Raw genomic sequence first — 23,161 nt, 5'->3', positions numbered from 1 at the left:
TGTGCGGTATTAGGGAGCAAGAGAGACCTTCACGTTACAGCACAAGCGAAAAGGTCGCCGTATTTGTCAGGAGGGGCAGCAGCCTGACCACGCTACAGCCATGCTGAATGGAGGCACTGCTTTTTGTGTCAGCTTCCTCTCCCACTACCTTTATTGCAAAGCCAGCGTCTTCCTGGAAAGGGCTAAAAGGATGCAGATGCATTCATTTAGTTACTGCTGGTTATTTAATAACACACCTTCATTCATTGTTAGGCAGCTTTCAGGCTCAGGGGTGTTAAAGACAAAACAAGTACTAGCCATCAGGTCAGTGCTGTCCTACTAGTAAAGAAGAAAAAGATCTGCAGTTTCTAGAAATAACATGGCCGGTTTATTTGGCTATGTTCTTGAGACATTTTGCAAGCCACCTAGCAAGGGTTGCACAAGTCCCACTGAATCTCAGAATTAACAATAAGACAATACTGTAAATGTGAAGTCTTTGACAAAGGCTAAGAGCCAGATTCTGCTCTCTGCTTCATTAGAGTAAAACATGTAGGGATTTCAGTGTAATCAGCAGACTCGTTCTAGTTTTACACTCAGGTAATAGAATTTGGTGCAAAGAGACTGAAAAGAACTGATGTATCACTTTGATTTAGTTGAATATAGCTGTCATCCTCTGTTCAGGAGAATATTTTAATCGGGCCCCATATAATATTGCCTGTAGTCTATGACTAATTTCTACAGCAATCCTAATTTAATTCTGTAGCAATTTATTGACTAAGAAAGAACTAAATTGCTTGGCAGGATAATGGAGAGAAGAACGAACCTAGCAGGAGGGTTAAGTATTGCAGATTTCATTGACCACAAGAGTACTAACTATAATACAATGAAACAAAGTTCCTGTAAGAACAATAAATAAGGACCTTAATATATCACTAACAGGTATGAGCTGCTTAATCTGCTGAAAGACATTGTGCTTTTGTCTGCTTGGAAGCCAGGCTCCATCTTGCCTGACATAACAATTGTTTCAGAGCCTCAAGCCATTAGCTCATAAAGAACACAGAAAATAATGTTGTTGTTGTAGTATTACTGCTAATTTCATCTCCATAACATTGCCTTGCTAAATCAGAAAAAAAAAATGTTAAAAGATGTAAATTGTTCTTAAAATCAAGGGGGAGAGCGTTTGTGTGGTTTTATTGGTGTTGGGTTTTTTTACACATTATGGATGATGTTGGTAAACTCATATTAAGTGGAAAGTGGTTTTACTTCTTCCCCTGCAGGTTTTACAATTATTAAAATACAGAGGTTATAATGTAATTTATTTAAATCTGTTCTGAGGAACATAGAATAAAATATTCAAAATGACTCAGACCTGCTGAGGTTTTGAGGATCCTTTCAGAAGGATTTCTAAGTGTCTGAATGAATCCAGGAAGATTAAGCATCAGAAATACACTGCTTAAATAATGAGCTTGTAATTGCAGCTTTTATGTACAAGGAGCAGGCTTTTTGGTCATTTGCTTTCCTTAGCTGAGATGGAAACTGCCTCCCCTTAATTCACTTTTACTCTACCGTGAAAGGTAGTTCACACAGAGCACTGGGGCTCCGCTTGCTTAACTGGTGAGGCTATAACAGCAAACTGGATCAACAAACATTTTGGTTTTCGTTAGAGTAGTTCTGATTTCAGATGCCTAATTTGTCAAACCAGAGACCAAGATCAAAGTTTATTGCTGGTGTAAGCAGATGTAAATCCATTGGTCTGAAAAGGTTAAAGATATTGGAAATTATCCCAGTACAATCTTGGAACATCAGAACTCCTTTTGCATCACATTTCTTTGAAGCCCAGCCCTTCTTCTCCACCCCCTAAAAAAAAAGCAGAGGTCACACAAGCCTTCCAAATAGACAAATTCTCAGAGCTAGGTCAGGAGAGGATTTCAGGCTGATGAAGAAAAATAATGGGGCTTCCTTCTCTCCATCCAGCTTCTACCTTCGCGGAGCAGAGCCAGGGTGGCTCATCCTCCCCGGGGTGCTGGGGCTTGTGTGGCACCTTTCATCCCCTGGTTCCAAGTATTTTAAGCAGCAATGACATCTCAAAGCATGCCTGTAAGATGGTGGCACCTCTGCACAATCTTTTTTCCACGCAGGGGAAAGAGTATAGAGGACTGATGGGACTTTTGCATGATTATGTGTATTTGGTGCAGCACAAGATAGGTAAGCTAATACATACCCTTTGGCTAATTAGGACCAAATGGTTGTGCATTTGTAGTGATTGCGCATACATCTTTTGTGTGCGGTTTTGTGTCTAAAAATTCAAAAAATTATGTCTTAAGTCTCCTGTTGAAAGTAGCACTACTCACGGCTTTGCTAAAGACGTTCTGTGAGTCCTGCCCCAAATAGCAATATATCTGACTTGAATCCTGCCTGCTTTTTGAATCTCTACCCGACCTGTGATGGTTCTCATGTAACTTTTTTATCTCCTTATTTTTCTTCTCTCTGCTCCACCGCCTGTGAATAGGCTGGATCTGTTGCTATGGAGGAAGGTCCAGTCACTGTGTGCAGGTCACTTCTGCGATACCCCGCTGCTTGTTCTGGCAGAATGCTGCTTCTGTACAGGGTGAAACCCTTCACCTCACCTGTAGGTTAGAAATTATTCAAAAGTAGAGTGGTGAGCAATGTATTAGTGTGATCCTTTCCAAACCCGAAAGCTTGAATCCAGTTTTGATTAGAAGATGGTGAGCTAATTTCTTGGAATGATAAATTTGGCTGCTGTCCTCCCTCCTAATACCCTTCTGTAGCTGCTGGCCCAGAGTGGCTCCTTAGTCGTACATCTAGCTGAATGTGACCCAGCGTCTTTCCGTCTCCATCACAAGCTGAAAACATGTTTCGATGTAGATGAAAATAGTGTTTCCATTTCATCTGCAGGCTCCAGTCTGGCATGCCTGTGACTGGAATTGAGAAGAAGGTTTCTCAGAGCCACGAATGCTTGCCTGGCTGTTCAAGGGGGCAAACAGCTATCAGCTCATTACCTGGCCATAAAAATACATTTCCTACATAGAATGTGTCAAATCCTTTTCCTGGGGTGACAGTAACTGCTAAGAGGATTGTCAGTCTGGGATAGACAAACTTGAAATGGTGCTGGAGTAGTGTTTAGCTTAGTTTTTTCCCTTTTTTTTTTTTTTGTTTTAAAAAGGGGGAAATTTAACGCTGGAAAACTGAACCAGCTTTGCAGTTCGGGATATTGCAACTCGTTAATCAATGGGCAGGTTCACCAATAGCTTCAGAAGATCAAACTTCCTTCTGTGATCTCTTCTCAGCGTACCTCAGCCCCAAGTTGGAAAGAAACCTGATGGTGCAAAAGAATCAGAAAGTGACTTTTAAGCTGTTCAATTCCCTCAGTGCTTGACATCCCCAAAGATAATACCAAGAGCCAGTTACAGGACTGTCTCATGCTGACGTGAGTACTGCTGTAAGAAATACCCGTTCATTTCCTATTGCCCAAGGAAACATTTGGTTCTCCTGAAGCATTGTAAGGGCTGACAAGAAAGGCTTTGCTTTTATTTCTTATTTTTGAACATAAATTCCAGTATCCTCAACTTTAGCTGTCTTTTTCTCACTTCAGTCCTGGACAGCATAGATCATGCTTATTCTTTTCAGCTCTTGGCAGCACCAGCACTTTTCTAAAGTAGCTCCCTCCTCTTAACTAGCCTGGAGTGGAGCACGGAAGAAAATCTGTGCAGTGCTCAAATTGAGGAGAGGGATAACAAGGACAGGACTGGAGGTAAGCAGCAGACTTCTGCCAGTGAGGCAGCACTGGGGCAGCATGAGCACTGCCCAGCTAAGGGCTGGGAGAGAGGAGACCCTCTCCGTCCTGTTTTCTGCAAAAAATTCTGCAGGGATGCTGCGAGGTAGGGAAGCTAACACTGCAGCTGTAAGATGGACTGGTATTTTGGAGCAGCTGCATTTAATTGGACTATGCAGAAGGCTCCCTGTAGACCTTCATTGTTCTTGCACTTCTGACAGGAATGGTCTAAATGTGGAAAGGAGGGTGGGGGCAGAAGAGGGGTGATACAGGATTGCTGTTGTACCCGCTGACTGGTCAGTGCTCTATGTCCGCCCCCATTTCAGTAACAAGGGGATGTTACTTTTAACTAAACATTTTGTTTAAGGCTTTACTGGGTTTGAGGCACTGGTGCATAATGACAGTGGAGAGAAAAAGGCACCTTTTTTCAGTCACAAGGTAGTTAGGAGACATTGTGTCTTCCTCTCTACCTGCTCAGGAACAAGATCATGAGTTAGGCAGGTGGCCGGACTGCAGAAGGTCACTTTGTCTCCTTGGCTCATGGTCAGTTGAGACAGTTTACCCACAACCCTGTTAAACTGCCTGAGACACAGTCCTTAAGGTTATGGTATATCTCTGTTGGGGCCTCTCTTCTACAGGTTCCAAGATGGCCCTTGTTTGAAAAACCATTAATAAATGAAAGTACTTGTCTCTTTCTATCCTCAAAACTCTTTCTTCCCTCAGTATCTCCTGGGTCATATATGGGATGTGCTGTTCTAAGCCCAGATTCACATTTCAATATAATTAGAATGTCATCCCTATCTCTGTTGTAATTAAATAACAAGCCAAGCATGGGCAGATAGGAGACTTAATGCTGCTGGGCTGCCAGCTTTGGAGAGGAGATCCAGGTAATTTGTTTTAACAGGACAGTTTATTACCAGCTTTTCTTCTCCTTAGACAGATTAGCGCTTATTTTCTCCTGCCTGTTAATGACAATAACAAAAAAATAATTGTGAATTAAAAACTGTTTCCTGCAGTTTGTTTAAAAATACACTTTTGACCACAGCCAGTGTAGGCAGCAGTTGTCTTATTGGACTAGTCGAAGGGATGGTGTCCCTCTGAAGCAGGTGCCTTGCTGCTTGAGGAGTTTGGGCATTGGGTCATGTAATGACTCCCCCCTTTGTTTTTTAATAGCTGAGTCTGAGAGAACGGGGAAGCTTCTGCCTTTCACTGGGTTCAGTTCCTGCTGCCTCATTGCCCTGTTCTTCCCTCCCTTCCATCCCCCCAAATCTCTAGATGCCTCCTGCTTCCCTTTCTGCCAGCTGGGAGAGTGAGGCTGTGAGAACCGCTAGACCCGGCTGTGCTAGGGAGCTCCCCAACATTTTCCACTCCTCCGAGACCACGCGGATGCCTGCACCGGCCCTGCATCAGAAACGCTGAGGGTCTGCATCACGCCTGGCCTGCGACGTAGGGGACGTCTCCCTGGACTGAAACACTGCGCAGTGAGGGCTCAAACTGGTCAGGGGCCAGTGGGAGCCCAAGGGCAGGTGGCCTGGGGGTTTGACCGGCACCGTGCAGCTTGCGATGGGTGCCCAGAGCGCCATAGCAAGCGGGACGGTGAATCGGGACCGGTGTGGAATAGCACCTGGGTGATGCAGATGGCAGGCAGAGCTGAGGGTCTGGAGACAAGTCCATTGGCAGAGAATAATGCAGTCATGAAGGTTTAGCACAAAGACAAAAGAAGGGACTTTGACAGCAGAGAAAATGTCTTGCCTTTAGAGATGGGGGATGGTTAGACAGGGAGAGGTGGTTGGTTGGAGGAGGAGAAAGCACAAAAAAGCCAAAAAGCTTTAGAGCAGGGACAGGAGGGTGGAGTCTTTAAATAGACATTTGGAGCTAAAGAACATCATTACATACCTGTTCGCTCTGCATCCAGGCAGATTCCCAATGTGTCAGCCACTACAGAGTCTGTTCAGTGCAAAAAATTTTGAGGCTGGGAAGTGCTCTAGACCGTGTTTACACCCTGAACAGTTTGGATGTGAGGCAATTTAAGACTCAGAGGTAGGGTTCTGGCCCAACTTTAACAACAATGCAAATGTAGCTGTGATTTAACTGGTGGCAGTATAAGTTATGGAAGTGTTGAAAAGCCTATGCCATACATTAAAATACATAACAGAGCTGTTGATGTTGAAATACTTTTTTTCTTCCTTAGACCATAGTTGCCTACAACCGATGAAATATTGATGAGTATTTCAGCACAGAAAAAGACTATTAACTTTTGGCTTTAGCTGACTTAGCTAAGAATTTGAGGGCTGCGGCAGCTCCATAAAGAATTCTCTGCCATCAGTTCACTCCTCCTCACATGAACAATACCCCAAACTCATTTCTCTCTCTGGTCTCAGCTGCAGCATTTTGGCACAGGGAAAGGGCACCTACTGCTGCCAAAGAACTCGGTGCTTTACGGATGAAAACCAAACATCTTGAATTCCACCTGGAGCCTGCTGGCAGTGAATGGAGGGCCCAGAGCAGTTATGTGGTGTTTTCTCACAGTGACACGTGACTCGGTAAGCGGGATCTCACCTTACCTTTTGCTCCCCAGTAGTTTCAAGGTGCAATCCCACAAAGAATGCATTGTAGAAATCTAATTCTGAGGTGACAAAAATAGATAGATGCAGCAAGATTCCTGCATAGGCAGGGAGTCCCAATGCATATCTGCAAGATACCTGCAGCTTGTGAAGCCTTTTGTAGTTGCTCCAGAAAGAGTTTTCAGGTGTGTGTTATTTCACGTTGCGGGTGGGTTTTGTGGCTTTCATCCTGCTGTCCCACCCAAGCAGCCTTTCTTGAACAAGAGTCTGGGCTAGTGCCCTGCGCTTAGGATGGTGTGTATATTTAGTAATTACATTAATAATTTAGTAAAAAACGTGCCTGCTTTTCCCAACTTTCAAATGGCTCAGCATGCTTGCACTTCTTGTTTTCTCATAATGAGCTGTCTACAAAAGCTGTATCTTAAATTTCATTCCAGACCTTTAACAACCTGAGCTTAGTGAGAGAAACAAACTGCCAGAGGAAGCAATTAGCTGAAATTTACCTGAAACCAAAATCTCACCCAGTGACGTGAATGAATCCCAAGTGGTTCTTGCCTGGGAATGAGTTTCAGCAAGTGGAGATCAAGCTGCTTTTCAGCCTGGATGCTCTCAGGTTTTATATCCCTTGTCAGATGCCAGCTGTTGCCCTGTTTTCCTTAAAAAAGGCTCCACCAGCCTAAACTTGGCCCAAGGTCCTCCCTGCATTAAGAACAGGGTATGTGGATATAGAACTGGATTTGTCCAATAGAACAGGCACTTTGGGTTACGCTTTGGCTTATCCTTTGGTAACTTCACGATGCTGAAAGCTTGACTTGTTTACTGGCCTGGGCCTGATGATCGGTGATAGACCAAAGGGGTCCCAGGGATCTTGCCCAACAAATTAACGAGTCTAGTTTTACACCAGGCAAGAAGGAGTCAGTCTCCATGACCTGACAAGTGTTCTGTGCATCAGGATGTGATTAGCTGATGGGCCAGATAGCAAGATGCAAGTCCTGAGCAACTGGGGCTTTCCTTAGGGAGTCTATTTAACCATGTGTTTGTGTGGAGGCAGAGATTACATAAATGAGTGGGAGATGGGGTAGTGTTATTTATGTTACAGGCTCATCCTGTATGTGTGAAGTGCTGGATGCGAATAGTGCGATTTAGAAACCGGGTGCTGTTGGTGTATATGCTGCAGCATGCTGAAAGCTGAGCGAGCCGGATGGCTGGCAGGGTTTGTGACTGGTCCTGAATGTCATGCGACACTTAGTTCCAGACGGCAGACCATGTCCGGCCGGGATTCATCAAAGGATGGAAGAAGAAAGACAATAGTGCTAGGAAAGCCAATATTCAAAATCCAAATCTGATTCTGGAAAATATTTCCCACCTTTATGATGAGCCCAGAATTTGAAAACTGCCGCACCTTAAAGCGTGCAGATTGCAAGCCTGAACTGATTGTGCGTGCTGCCACTGTGTGCGAAGGAATACTGATGCTGTGCGTCCTTCCTGCCTGTTTTAATACTGCCACCCTATAAACCTGTTTACAACCAAATAATCCATGCAGAAATTGCACAGGTTTGGTTAATAATGCTTGGCAAACAGCATGGCCTGGGTACCAACGTCATGGTCTGATCTCTAGGCAACAGCTTCTCCTCCTCCTTGTACTGTTGCTCTTTCTGAAATGGGAGGGATAAAGAGTATTAATAAGAACCGAGGCAGGCTGTAAAGACAGCACACCGCTTGGGAAGAGGGTGCTGCTGTATCTTCACTAATAAATCAGGATCATTATCACACCAGGGGAGAGAAAGAGAACCCAGAGCAAAGGCATCTGGTGTGAATTATATCTCTGAGCCTGCTGGAGCTCTCCGTCTTCCTGAAGCACTTGCTTCAGCTAAGCCTTACTGCCTGCCAGCAGCCATTAATCCCATCCACTCCTGCCGGAAAGCTGATACCGGGCCGAGGCAAATATTTCTTGTGTCTTGACAGTTTGGTTTTTGTTTTTTGGGGTTTTTTTTCAATACTTGCTATAATGAGCAAGAGCCCAGAATGCTCGGAGTGCTTTCTGCAGGGTCTACGGATGTGCATGTGTCAGCGCAAGAAAATACAAAAGCCAGAGCAGCTTTCTCTTTGTGCAAGTTCAATCGCCCCTTTTGGCTCCAAATACATGTGCATATATAAAGAGAGGAGTGACAGCTGCTGAGCACAGGGACTTAACTACAGCACTGTGTCTCTACAGAATCCATTTCCTATATAGTACTTTTCCTTAACGGGAACTGGGGGGGGGGGGGGGAATGTGGGGGGAATGCCAGTAGCAAAACTCCTGAATTCATTAGTTTCTGGTTTCACCCAGACTTGTTAAGACACAAATGCCCTGAATATGATTTTCTAAGAGTAATCCTGACTTACGCAACTAATCCTATTTGTTTTTTGTTTTTGTTTTTTTTGAAGGGAGGGGAAACACCAAAGGTGCTTTTTAGCTTCAAAGCTTGCTTGGACAAAGCTGTCTTCATACACTGGTAATGTGATGCCAGAACCACGGCCTGAAGACCTGTTTCAGGTGATGCATACTAACATAACACAGCATGTCAGAGAATATTTTACAGACATTTGCTCGGTATTTATGTCAGATTTTCCCAGGGTTTACCATGGTACAGTACTAGCACTTACTTGAGTAAGAGCTTGTATTTTTCAGCCAGTAAAACCTTATGGATTGGTCTGATGGTCTTTTGTTCCTCAGCAAAGAAGGTGGAACGTGAACCCTCGATAACCAAGTCTGTATTTTTTTAGAAATAAATGTGAGTCACAAGAATAGATTTGACCTACTTGTTCTATAAAATGACACAACTAATGCCAGCAAGCCCTTGTTGCAGGGTTTGTCTCAATGACACCTAAGGATGTCATTAAGCAGTTGCGTTTTATGGGCGAGTGTGGTGCCGCTGCCCTCTAACAGAACATGCTATTTTATGCCCTGCACGTTTTCAGCATCCTCATTCTTACACCACTTCCCTCTGCTGCTAGTCTGGAACCAAAATACTGGATTCCTGACAGCCATCACCAGGCTGTTACAAAGGGGCTGGGTCTCCTCCAGTTGTTTGTTTGGAGGCAGCCTGATAACTTGGCATGGCAACGCAGAACAGGGGTAGATCTCAGCACTGCTTTTCTCCTCCGTGGAGACTGATTTAGACTAATCGTTTCCAAACGAACATACCCAGCAGCTGGGCAGGTTCTGAAGCCGTGGCTCTCAAGCTGCTCTGCCTTGCATGAAGCATGTTTTGATGACCGGGGGCGGGCTGAATGAATGAAATTCTCATCCCCAAATTGTTGATTTGCAGTGCCTCATGCCAGTGCTCTTGAGGAGCTAGGAAAGAGCTGTGTGCTGGATGTTTACCAAGTGCTGAATAATGCATGGTAGTGAATCACACACAGATTTCCCTTTCTTCCTATTAGAATTATTGTAAGCAGTAATAGTTGACCCAGAACAAAAATAATTCCAACAGACGATGGTATAGTGAGGTATTAGGGGACTCCCTATCTAATAACCAAAGCTTAAACACTGAATTTACTGTTTCCAAAAAGTTTTGACTGCAGTACATTACAGCAAGTGGTGTACTAAGGCCTTTATGTTAAGGAAAACAAGAAAGAAAAACAAAGTGGTAAAAACTGATGCTTAAATGTTACAGTAGCTCATTTAAATTAAATGTAAAGTTTTTCTGTTTGCTATAGAGAGGGAAGCAATGATAACAAATGGTGACAGGTAACATGAGAGAGCATGGGTGAACAGGTTTTTCTGAATAATATCTAATGAACTGGATAAAATAATGGAGCAGTAATGGAGTTTAGGGGACCCTCGATATTACCAGAAACTCCTCCAGAAGGAGGTGTCCCAGGCTGGGTAACAATCCCGAGTTATCTGGATAACAATCGTTTGTTACTTCTCTCTCCTTAGGCTAGCACAGAGGAATAATTAAGCCATTCCAATCACGTAGACATTGCTGACTGTTCCTGGCTTAGCTTTGCTTTCACTGTTTCTGTTTCGTTTTGTTATCAGATTGCATGTGTGAAAAGGAGAAGGGACAATATTTATAAGTTCAAGAGAAGACAAAAAGATAAACTGTCTGAAGTAGTAAAATTAAATGGATCCAAGTTAGAGCTGCCTCTGTTGCTCCAAACAAGAGAAACCCTGTTTCTTGTGGTGAGGGGGGCTGGTGTTATTCATACTGCTAGTAATAGTGAGCAGGGTAACAGATCACCAATACTCCTTTTCCTGGACCACCTTTCTCTTCTGCTGTTCTGGTCCCTCCAAACAGTTTCTGCCTCCTGTATTAATAATATTAGGCTTTAAGTCGTTCCAGAGGTTTCCTTGAAGTCAGCAGGTTCCATTATTATTTGTACTCTCGGGGCAAAGGACCGTCACAACTGATGTGTTAGGTGGTTGTTAAGCTCTGGATTTTGCTCTCATGAGTTATGACTTCTCCAGCTACAAAAGCTGTGTGATAGCAGAGACTTGGGGTTACAGCTACAGCAGCAACAGTGTGGTAGCACGCAATAATACCGCAGTCTGCAGCGCTTGTAGCACAATATAACGGGACAAAAACAGTCCTACACCACCTGATGCATTACTGAAAGATGGTTGTTTTCATTAAAAATCACTAAATGCCACTTTTGATATGCTGCTGTTACGCACCTGAGTCCAGTTCTGACCAGCTCTGCAGAACAGCAAGCTCCTTTTTGTAGAGCAGGATTTTCAACTTCAGAGCATGTTTGTTTCTGCAAAGCTGCTGCCTGTGCTTTTTCCTGACGTAGAAAAACGCTTCTCAGATCAACCAACTTCCTTGCAAGGACTGATAGCTGCTGCTATTTTCCCCAAGACAGGAACACTGTAGTTGCACATTTTTGCCATTTCCTCGACATCGCCTCAGTGGCAAAAATCTCTTTGTCATCAACTTGATGTGTGAGCACGTATCATATACGCATGCCACTTGGCAATGCCTATAATTGAGGGACCTCTGGCTTCCACCGAGTGTAATTTTCTGCTTTCCCAAGGCAAGGATGGATGCAGGTGCCATCCTCCCGCTCCCCATGCTGAAAGCAACACCTAGGGGAATACAGTCTGCTCAAGTACAGTGTGCTGTGGAAAGCTTAAGTGCTTTGCCTCAGCTTCTCCTAGATCTCAAAAATACTGTATTTTGTAGGTATATAAAGTTATTTCTCTATATATATATGTCTAATTTTCTATGTTATATACAGAGATGCTGGTGATCATGTTAACCACCGTAGACGATAATAAGAGGGAGGACATTTATCCTTGGTGAGAGAAACAGGATTTCTCTCGTTTGGAGGTGGAGGCAGCTTTGAGTTAGATCCGTGCCTTGCTGCTTCTCTCTTCATTTGTTTACAATTTGCTGTTTAACTTCAGCCACGGTAGGTCATTTTAAAAGGCTTATTGTACACATGCTTATCGCACAGTTCTCTCAAGCTTTCACTGCCTACAAGAGGGACAGCACTTCATTCTTCCCTCTGTTCCCAACCTATTGCTTTTTGATACCTCTCTTAGATTCCTTCTGTACTGGGACGCTTGCCTCAAAGAAAATGACTAAAATGAACAGAACTGTACCGCTGGGTCAGGCAGCTTCTCCCTGAGTGTCCTTCTTTGGAGACTGACCCTGCAAAACCAGCTGGCAGGAGTGCTGGGGCCGGCTGTCGTGTCGGGAGAGCACGTTTCCAACCCTGAACGGTGACTGATGGTGACACTTCGCTTTGCTCAGAGGTGCGTCACTCTCTAACTGAAGCCTGGTCTCCTTTATGTTCGTTGTCAGGGATTTTTATTGTTGCTCAGTTTTTGGCGTTTTTTAACTTTACGCGTGCTGCGCTACAGGGAGACACCTCCAGTCCCTTCTGCTTTTACATCAGTTTTGGTAATTAAAGGTGGTAATTAAAAGCAGCTCTTCTCCTGCAGGCTGGAGTAACGCCCTTCTCTGTCCCGCAGGCCGTGCCTAAAAGCCAGGCTCTCCCTTACAGCACAGCCCAGCGTCCTCTTCGGCTTTTCCCGATGCTTTTCTTTTTTTTCGGCCTGCAGTTCTACCTTCGTGCCCTGCTGACACAGCCGTCTCCCACCCGCGGCTGAGGGGGCGGGGGGCTGCCATCCCCGCCTCCCCTCACCCCTTTCTTCAGCGAAAGACGCTGAAAAACGCCCTTTTCTCTAACAAACTCCCTTTTCTCTAAAAGGGGGAGGCGGCTCCCGTAAATCGTTTCCTAAGCACCTTTCGGAAATTAATCTGCGGCTGACGGCAGCGCGCTGCCGCCGTGAGGAGCCTGAGGGGAGGGAGGGGGGAGGGAGGAGGGAGGGAGGCGCCCCCCCTCAGTGCGCATGCGTGAGGGCGGCCTGCGGGAGCGGCCGCCAGGGGGCGGTAGGGAGCCACGCGCCGCTCACGCATGCGCCTTGCGCGCCCCCTCCATGGCGGCGACTCTCCGGTATCCCCGGGCCCTTACGGGCGGCAGCGGCGAGGCCTCGCGGGCCGCTTCGGAGACGCTGCGGGGCGCCGACGGCACGGGAGGGGGGAGGGGGAGGCCGCGCTGCCCGTTCGTGAGCACCGGCGAGCGGCGGAGCGTTACCGGCTGCCGCAGAAGGCAGTAAGCGGTGGGTGAGCGCAGTGCGCAGGCGCGAAGGCGGAACTGACTGGGGCATGCGCAGTGCGGACGTGGCGCACCGGAAACGCTGCGCCGCCATTTCCGGCAGGAGGTTCCTCTGCCTGTCAGCGGGGCGGTGAGCGGGCGGCAGGGCCGGGGCAGGGGCCGGGGGGTGTGAGGAGCCCTGACGGCGGGAACCGCGAAACACCGGGCTCCGGTGAACGCCCGAAGTACCGGCCCTCGGCCTGGCGGGAGGCTGGAGCCGCGATTCTTTGCTGCGGCCTCTGGCAGCGCCGGGCGAGGCTGGGGTTTGGCTGCGCTCGCTCGGGGGCGGCGAGGGGCGGAAGGCGGGGGGGGGGGGAATCCGAGCGGTTTATTGGGATGCAGGGCCAGCTAACTCTTTCCGCTTGATGTTTTTTACATAAAAGGTCGGATTTCCACCCCTCCCACCCCCCCCCCAAAGCGTCAGTGGCGATTGACGGGTTTCTACGGGAAAAAGGCGCTGACAAGAAGGACCAGTTGGGCGAACGTCTGCCAGTGCCGGAGTTCAGACCCGCAGCCTGGGTCGAGCTCCCGGGTTTAGATTGGCTCACCCCGAGGGATTCCCTTTGTGCGGCCGCCCCGGGCACAGAGGCGAGCGGGGGCGATGGAAATCCTCCTGACGCAGACGAGTTTCGGAGCCCCCACGTCCCCACAGGTATGCGTCCTTGCGGTGCCTTGCCGCTAGGAAGCTGCATAAATTATGTCATCTCAGGCTCCGACTGCGGCTTTTTACGTTATATTTTGTCACGGCGGCAGTAGCCAGGATCACCGTGTTCAGCTTAAAGACTTGCAGTTGCTTCTCACGTCTGCGTGTTTTACGTGTTGTTCTTCTTGCAGAAATATTTTCTATATTTATTCTCACACTTCCCCGCCCCCAGCTCCCAATTTTGTATAATTTTACAACTTCCAATTGCAACAAATAGCTGAACAAAGCAGCGATTAAAATCAAACTAAGTATCTCATCACGCAGCCGTGACCCTCTAGAAGAGAAACAGATGCCTTAGGCTGGTTTGTTGATCTTTCTGCAATGGCTCTGGGGAAATCCAAATGAAATCTCACATTTTTCACATTATTCCTGCAAATTAATTACTTTGAAAGCTCAGCTTCAAACTAAGAAAAAAGTTCTCTTGCTTGTAACAAAAGTAAGCTGACAGCAGGTCCAGTGGAAAACTGGTGTACGGTTTCACATTGGTAATTTTGTTAGTTTTTCTCACAATTGTAATCCTTTTCCTCGGTCATATTTCATGTAGAAATATATATATATATACACACACAGCAATGTACGGTACGGATGTGAGCTGTTATCTGGTAAACAAGTAAGGTTCTTATTATTTGTAAAGTAATTTTATTTCTTTTTTTTGGTGGTGCTGCCACTGTTCCTAGCCAAAATTTTTGCCTCGGGTTATAGGACAACAGAAGAAAGGGTCCATGTGGTCACAGCTGCTGCCAAAACATGAAACAGAGTTCATGGTAAGTGGATTTTTCAGAGGCTGGGGATGCGGGGGCAGGGGGTGGGGTTACATCTCATTAAAGAAATTAGTATATAGAAAAAAATGTGTTGCTTAGTCAAGAGTTTTGGGGTTTTGTCTGGTTTTGGAGTGGGTGCACTGCCTAGTGAATTACTCTTGTGAAGATTTCAGTGCTAGAAAATGTACAGGTATTTCTGTAGTTGTTCCTGTACATTTTACAGTTAAATCCCGCTGACATCACGGTCATGACAGCGTTGTCCCTGTCTCTATTTTGCCTGTATTTCCCCACAAGCTTGGCACCACAACATTTCTTCAGCCCGCGTTTCTACCCCCACCCAGTAGTTTCAAGATGTTTGCGACAGAATAACACGATTTCTGATTTCAGTTGCATCTTTACCTTGTTTTGTCTAATGTTTAATGTACTTGTTTTCTCTTTTCCTGTGGATTTTGTTGCAGAGTGGGGATAGGGGATACGCTGGTAGGCTCGGGCTGTAACACATGGTACAGGAGGTGTCTGGTGAGCGCAGCGAGTTCTGGCATTGCATTTTGTTAGATCCCTTACAGCACAGTTTTTATTTTGGAGAACATCTGGCTTGTGCATCGTCTTGCTTCACTGAAGCGTTTTCTTTACAGGCTACAACTACCCTGTGGCCTTGCAGGGTGGGTGAAAGCCAATTCTAACAGCGAGGTAAAACCATAAGCAACAGTGAGTGGAAATGGGGAGGGATGAGTTCCACCGGTCACAGCAATGGCTGTATGACATTTCTTGGAGGAGTGGTCCTGGAGGACTGTGAACCGAAAGGCTCTGCCCTGTGAATTCCTACTAAAGAGTAAAAATATATTGAGCTAATCTTTCGGAAGGTGTAAATGCTTAAAGATGTTTGGTCTCCCGAGGGGGAAGAGATTGTTAGAGCACGCAATGTTGTCCTTTTCACTTGAAAGAAAAGCTAAAATAATCCGAATCGAGTTTGTCTTCACCACTTTAGCTTGCGGGGCTGTCTGAGGGGGAATTACACAATAGCTCTCTTGACCTTCAGGAGGGGTAAGTGAAAGCATCACCACTTCTGGGTGAAAAATCTCAGTTGAGGGAAGGCACATAAAAGAGGCTAAAGTTGTGCTGATGCCAGTTGTGACTTTGCCGGAACAGGTTTAGTTGAGGAACGTGGAGAGGGGCAGCTGCTTAGGTGTTTCGGACTGCGATTCAGTTCGCATTCCAGAGCTCGGGGACAGCACTAGGAGAAGGGGAGTAACTCAAGTGGCTGTGGTGAAACCCTGACCAAAATCACCTCTAATGGGCAGAAGCTGGTGGTGGTCTAACCTACAGGACTGTGATAATCCTGGAAAGAATCGCTCACTGGAGAAGCCTCTCTGGCTTAGCTGGGTGTCCTGGTTTCAGCTGGGATAGAGTTAACTGTCTTCCTAGTAGCTGGTACAGTCCTGTGTTTTGAGTTCAGTATGTGAAGAATGTTGATAACACTGATGTTTTCAGTTGTTGCTAAGTAATGTTTAGACTATAGTCAAGGATTTTTCAGCTTCTCATGCCCAGCCAGCGAGAAAGCTGGAGGGGCACAAGAAGTTGGCACAGGACACAGCCAGGGCACCTGACCCAAACTGGCGAACGGTGTATTCCATACCATGCGACGTCCCATCTAGTTTAGGAACTGGGAATGTGGGGGCAGGGAATCACCGCTTGGGGACTAGCTGGGTGTCGGTCGGCAGGTGGTGAGCAATTGCCCTGCGCATCATTTGTACATTCCAATTCTTTTATTACTACTGTTGTCATTTTATTAGTGTTATCATTGCCATTGTTGGTTTCTTCTTTTCTGTTCTATTGAACCGTTCTTGTCTCAACCCACGAGTTTTACTTCTTTTTCCCGATTTTTTCCCCCATCCCACTGGATGGGGGGGAGTGAGTGAGTGGCTGTGTGGTGCTTAGTTGCTGGCTGGGGTTAAACCATGACAATCAGTAAATGAAAAGAGCTGCTTCAAGCTGTGATTTACCTGGGGGGTTGCACATTAGATGAGCTTCCCTAAATCGCTGCCATTTGTGCCCTTACTGTTTTTTGCCCGCTTTCTGGCACATGCTATTAGACTCATCGGATTTCCCAGGGCAGTTGCAGTGTGAGAGGAGGAGTAACTCCTGTTCTTGTCCGTGAGTTAAGAGTGTGAATATTGTATTGATTTAAAGCTACATGTACATCTGTGAGCTAAAGCAGAGAGACTCGGCATCCCCGTTTGCATTCAGAGCCCTACAAGCTCATTAACAGTTTGACCGCTTGCTCGTGTAATTCCTGACAGGTTTTAGAAAGGATTTTGTAATCGTTGTCTTCAAAGCAGAAGATAAGAAAGGAATGTTGGAGAAGACAGAAATGCGATTACAGCTGAGAATCTGAAAAGAGCAAAGCCTTAGCATGGGAGACAGACTGCATAACTTGAAAAGCAAAGGCAATGTCTAGCTTTCAAAATAAAGCTAAAAATAGAAGGGGAAATCTCAGCATGAAGCCGGAGGATCCTATCTTACAAGACTCTTTCTTGTGCAAACACATCTAATCGTTCATTGATTTTCTCTTCCCCCCCCCCCCCCCCCGCTCCACATACTGCATGATCATTTTAGGTGTTTACAGACAAAACTTAAAACAAGAAAGCTGAAAAGTGGATTACACAGAGACTACACAGCAGTTTGACATGAAAAGTGAGAGAGGAGCTCTCAAGAAAGAGCCTTCCTTTTCTGTCAGCTTGAGTTTTATGCACAGCTATATGACATCCAAATATTCTTAGAAAATACTGAACTAAGCAGTTTGGCAGAGCATTAACTTTGCCTTTCAGGCTGACCAGTGATCAGCCCTGAGACCAGATACAAATTGACACTTAATGGAGGTGGATTTCAGTAAGTAGCTGAACGCAGCCTTGCACTTGGTCCAAGGGACAGAATTAAGGTGCAGATGAGCTGCATTAGCATGCCATTGTTTGAAGCTTTCAGGACCTTTTGAAAGCATTTTGCTTCTCCTTTTTGGTTTATCATAATGTCCATGCAGCAAATCCCTTTGAGATTGTTAAACTTCTGTATTAGAATTTCATTCCAGTTTAACAAGCACCATCTGTTACCAGCCTCTCAAGACTGCATGCAGTCACAGAACTACAAGTATTTAGAGACATGCACTTCAAAAAGTGGTGGGGGTCAATGGAACTCTGTGAGACTCTCTCAAATCTGTTTCTCTCAAACTTTGTACTTTTTGCTTTATTTGCTTCCTCATAGGGCGTCTGTCACCTGCCAAATAAAGAAGATGGAACAGCCTATCCTCAGCACACCTGACAAGTACACTAGATCTCCGCTACACCCCGAGGATTTGGTTGAAGATGTGCATTCAGGCGTCTCTTTCCACGCACAGAACACGGTATTGAATGGGTACCCAGCCCCTTTGTGCTGTAGGGAAGCCATTGTACAGCTGCTGATATCTGCAGCGGGTTGTTGTGGCGAGAATGCCGTATCTTGGCTCACAACTGCAAAACAGGCTCCTTTATGTCCACTTCCAGAATTATGAGCTGCTTTATCACGCTGCTCTGATGCTTTTACGTTAGCTCTGAGCAGGCCTGCTAGCACCATAACCACCGGTTGAACACCCATAATTCATAGGCCAAGGCAGTTGCGTGGTATTTTCCATTGATATGTGTTACAGCCTAGCGTCAGGCTTCTGGGAAAATAAATTTACAGAATTCTGAATCTGTGCACTTCACAGGCAGTAAATCGAGAAGAATGGCTGAGTGGCTGAATTCCAAATGGCTTCTAACTTCATATTTGTCTTCTGTGTATTTTTTTTCCTCTCTCTTATTCCAGGCTCACCCCCTAGAGAAAAGTATTACTGCAGCATACTGTATTTCACAAGCGGTGATACATTCAATACGAACATGAGAATTCATGCTGTGGAAATGGGCTTCACAATCAATGTGCCCTGGGCATGACGGGTCAGTTCATCCCTTTGTGCAGGGTGTTTTTTCTAGTTACATCCTCTGCGTGATCCTCTTCTTAAATTCCTCTCTCGGTGTATTCAAAATGCTTCTGGCAGTACTGTAGTTCACTGAAGTTTTTCATTGTCTCCTGACTGACACTGGCTGCCACTGGAGCAAGGAGAGGCAGCCCATTTACCTGCAGGCAGCACTGGCACAAAGAAATTGCCTCTTCAGCCCACCTCAACCTATTTTGGAGAGTTTTACCTTTAGCCTGCAGATTGGGTCTTTTTAAAGATTGAGTGCTATGCACAATGCACTGTTTTCCCATTCTTTTAAACAAGATTTATTGATGCCCTTCAGTTAGGTTGGGGGCAGGGGGAGGAGGGGAGGGCTGGCTGTCTTATTTCTCTTGTTTTAAAATTGCATATAGCTCCAAAGGTAATTAGGCATCTTACTTTCTTTGGCACAAATAGTTATTAATACTTACATACCTTTGTGCCTGGATGAGAAGGTCTGTGGTTTCTGCGCAGATCTGTTCTACTTAGAGCAGTCTGTCTTAATCATGGCAGCTCGGGGTGGTACCAAACTTCTACCTTTTGAATCTCACCTGTAACGTACTTGCAGGCGATGCTGGGAGGGCCCTTCCAGTAGACTGCGAAGACAGCACGTGTGACTACGTCCACTGAAGTACCTGCAGCCACAGGATGAGAGCGAATACCTGCTTGCCTGCATGTCACCTAGTGACACTCACATAGTCTTCTACAAGCGACCAGACTTGAGCACAAGTGTGTATTCATTCCTTAAACATTACAAGAAGCATACATAAACTGATGTAAGCCTATGGTGCCAGGGTAGCACATGAAGACTAAATCTTGTGTTACCTCATTTTGCTGTCTCTCTCTTACATAAAAGCATTTAAATCAGGTGGAAACATTTAGTGTGCCAAGAAAAACCTGCAGTGAAGGCAGTACGGTAGTCGGAGCCCTTGGAAGAAAGTACCTTGTCATTTACTTGAGCTCTCGGTACAAGTTTTATTGGACAACAGCGGTACCTTCATGGTTTTGTCTCTGTGCGAACATCCCTTACTGCTTAATACAAAACCCAGCGCAGTCTGTCAAGAAAATAGTGTAGCTAGATCTCTTTTGGCAATTTACTGCATGTAACAGACTTAAAAGCAAGAGGTTGAAAGTCCAAAGAAGTATGATTGCTTGTTCAGTGGTTGCACATTTTCTCAGGAGGTAGCGTTGTTACTTCTATACAGTCCCTGAGCTGCATTTTTTAATAGCTTTAGAGCCTTTTGGATTATTCAAGTGAAAGTTTTGCCAATAAAGCTTCTAGGATTAAAAACTTGAGTATACAATGTACAGAATCTGTGTAGCAGAAGGCACTTTATAAATAACGATAGCTCAGAGTAGGTGCTGGCAGTAAATGAATGCTGGCATTGTGCAGTTAAATTATAAACTTAGTTCCAAAACTTGACACAAGTTTCTCTCCTATAAGAATATCAGGGAATTAGAAAGATTTTACCAGAATAATCTGACTTTGTACATTTTTCTTTGAAAATATGCTTTAAAAACGGGAGGTGTACAGAAGGAAGGGGAATGGGGAAGAAAGAACATACTTTATTCTACTCCCCCTTCAAAAACCAGAGAACAGCTGTCTAGTAGCAGCAGCTTGTAATAGTGATATGCGAAATAATGTATTACCACTTTCCACCAACTGCTAAAACAGCATAGCGCTTTGCCAAATTTAGGAAAAGAGCCTTGCTTGTCTGCCGTTTCACAGCTAATCACACCTTTAATTTTTTCTGCTTAATGGGGACATCGAAGAGTTCAGCAAGAGAAATGAAGAGGTGAAATGGCTCTGAATTCCCATGGCAAAGGTGGACCGTGGCACACTGTTACAGAATGCAAAGTCATTGTCACAGCTGCTACTGAAATATATTTTGCATTAATGTAAAATGAATGTACCACAGAGTCAGACAAAGCCACAGAGCTCTACAATTTCAGGTTCAAGTCTGACAAGTATGTTGTACTAGAAACTTGAAATGAGCAAATATAAAAGAAAGGTGGGGTGGATGTTTTCTTCACATCTTTTGCAGTCTGAAAAGGAGACATGTAAAACTATTCTGTGTGTCTGTGTCAGCTCTTAAAAGCCTTAAATAATGGGGAAAAAAGAGGCTTAAAGGTTAAAAAAGCTTAAAAGCCTGAAATCCTCTGGGGCAATCACTTCCATTGCAACACCGTTAAATAGTTAAGGGTCATTTTGCCAGAGTGAAAAACGTTGAAGTATTTTGTACCATTTCTGCTTTTTAAATTAAACTAATAGTAATTTAGCTTATTTGCCTAAGGAGAAGGGAGAAGACTCTCCTAGCAGTCTACCAGCCTATTACTTACTGCGTGTCATTTAAGTTTGTAAATTAAAATAACCCCATGCACCACTACCTGCTGTGGCTGACCAGCTGGAAGGCAGTTTTGCAGAGGTCCTGGTAGACACCAGCCATGGGCCAGGAACATGCCCTTGCAGCAAAGGCAGCCAACAGGCTGCATTAAGAAGGGTTGACAGCATGTCCAGGGAGGTGATCGGCACTGGTGAGATGCCTGGAGTGCTGTGTCCAGGTCTGGGCTCCCCAGTGTGAGAAAGACAGGGACAGACCGGTGAAATCCAGTGAAGGGCCACAAAGATGTCAAGTGGCTGGTGCATCTGTCATACTAGCAGAGTCTGAGAGCTGGGGCTGTTTAGCCTGGAGAAGAGAAAGCTCAGGGAGGAATCTCAGTGTGTATAAATACCTGCTGTTCAGACTAAAGATGAATCCAGACTCTTCAGAGCAGTGCCTAGTAAAGCACAAAGTAGTAGACACAAGCTGAAATACAGAAATTACCACTTAAAAAATAAAAAAACCATAGTGAGGGTGATCAAGCGGTGCAACGGGATGCCCAGAAAGGTTGTGGAACATCCTTGGAGATACACCAGCTGGACACAGCTGTGGACAACCTGCTCTAGGTGACCTTGCTGTGAGCAGGGTGGGTGTACTGGACAGTCTCAAGGTCCCTTCCAACCCTAGCAGTTCTGCAACAAGCACAGGGTAGTTGGGTGTTGTCTGTCTTAGAAACGTCTTTTCAGCTGTCATTTGCCATCTGTGGAAAACATTTTCATCTGCTGTGCGGACACTTTTTATCCAGCATCCAAGAAGCTAGTCTTTGTTTACTGGCTAAACTTCTGTTATATTGCATACACTGCATGTATGTGGAAATCCTCCTCAATTGTAAAGGGATTGTTTTCTGCCTCAGCTGCCCTACTGCTACATTCACTGCTTTAGAAGCAGCCTGTTTTTCTTCCCAATAATGTATCTGCTAATGTCTTCGATACAGAGTTCACTCAGCTGAAACTGGCTGCAACAACTGCTCTATCTGTTGCAGCTTTTAAACCCCTAAGGACATATGCCTTTAGCCTACCAGTGCAGATTGTCTTTCAGACAATCAGCCCTGTCTTTCCTCCCTGCACTCTTACATACTTTGTAGCTGCATATTCTTTTCTCCAGTTCCCTAGAATGTTTTTTTTTTTACTTACATATCTGTTTCCACCAAACTTGTTGGATCAATGGCTTTGTAAGCAATGTAGGTAACAGCCTGTAGTTGTTGGGTGCTCCCAAGAGCCTTGTGTCTCGAGAAAGGCGTTTCTCAAGCAGAAGGCAGTCTGTTCTTTCATCTAAGAAAGTGACTGCTTGCATTCCTTCAGTTGCTGTTACAGGGAACATGCAATTACCCCATTCTTCATAACGGGTCTAGAAAAAACGTTCTCATTGCACGTGACAATGTGGAGCTTCCATTCACAGACGTTCTTGCCAGGAACCACCTTTCCTCTGTTTACAAAAGAAAGGAGACACCTTCCCAAGTCAATACAGAACAGCACTGTGAATGTACTTCGAAGGCTGATGTACTGTCACAAGGAGGCACGGGAGAGCAGTAAATAGCCAAAGTGTTCCAGATATATCAGGGTGGGAGGAGGAGGACTAGCACCAACCTTCCCTAGGGAGTAGCAAGAAAGTCCTGGGAGTCTGTATGCTAAATATTGTTGATACTGTGTCCTGGGAGGCTGAAATACTTTCTTTCTCTTAAGGTATATCACACACTCACCCCTTTGGGATGTTACCTTTACTGTTTTGAAATCTTAAAAAGAATTATCTTGGTTCTGGGATTGGGTTGTTCCTTTTGCATTTGAAGCAGCCTTTTCAGCCATCCTTTCTTCAGCTGGTGGAGCTTCTGCAGCCTGGCTACAGACTTCTGGTGCAAAAGGAACAGTAGAGCTACAGCGTAGCATTGGTTCAGGGCTTCATGTAGATGCACCTGTTTGGAGAAAATTAAAATTGCAGTGCCTAGGCAGAAAAAAACAACCTATTCCATGCGTCCCCTTTCTGATACTCTCAAATATTCAGAGATCCATTCCTGCATAAATTTTAAAGACAGAAGTCAATTCTTGGCAAAGATCGCAGATGCTATTTTTGATGTAAGACAACTTTTTTCCCCTTCCTGTTTTTTGGGTTTTTTTTTAGGACATCAAGCCTTCATCTAAAAGCTTCAGCTGATGAGCAATAAGCTAGGTAGCTTATCAATTATTTTCAAAAAAGCACCTGATTTAAATATATAGAATTGTCTAATGCAGGCTTTTAAACAGACAGTTACTTAATCTAGCAGCAACAATCCTGCCCCTGAAGACATCTAAGACAAGAGACGGCAACAGACTGCCCCTCTTCTCTTGGT

General features: G+C 45.1%; 1 protein-coding gene across 1 annotated transcript in view; it reads left to right on the top strand.

The window, feature by feature from the left end:
* C22H8orf48 (chromosome 22 C8orf48 homolog) overlaps window positions 1-19,281 on the top strand; it is a 115,418-nt gene extending 96,137 nt beyond the window's left edge. The window contains exons 13-21 of the mRNA XM_075053760.1: window positions 3,288-3,427; window positions 6,154-6,315; window positions 8,764-8,872; window positions 11,870-12,082; window positions 13,371-13,639; window positions 14,368-14,454; window positions 17,710-17,848; window positions 18,289-18,416; window positions 19,026-19,281. The gene's annotated coding sequence lies outside the window, so the exon portion shown is untranslated. The remainder of the gene's footprint in view (window positions 1-3,287; window positions 3,428-6,153; window positions 6,316-8,763; window positions 8,873-11,869; window positions 12,083-13,370; window positions 13,640-14,367; window positions 14,455-17,709; window positions 17,849-18,288; window positions 18,417-19,025) is intronic.
* The last annotated feature ends 3,880 nt before the right edge of the window (window positions 19,282-23,161 follow it).

The sequence above is a fragment of the Buteo buteo genome, chromosome 22 (genome assembly GCF_964188355.1).
Source record: "Buteo buteo chromosome 22, bButBut1.hap1.1, whole genome shotgun sequence".
In the NCBI taxonomy this organism is placed as follows: domain Eukaryota; kingdom Metazoa; phylum Chordata; class Aves; order Accipitriformes; family Accipitridae; genus Buteo; species Buteo buteo.
The sequence above is the reverse complement of the archived record's forward strand: the minus strand, read 5'-3'. Positions and strand labels throughout refer to the sequence as shown.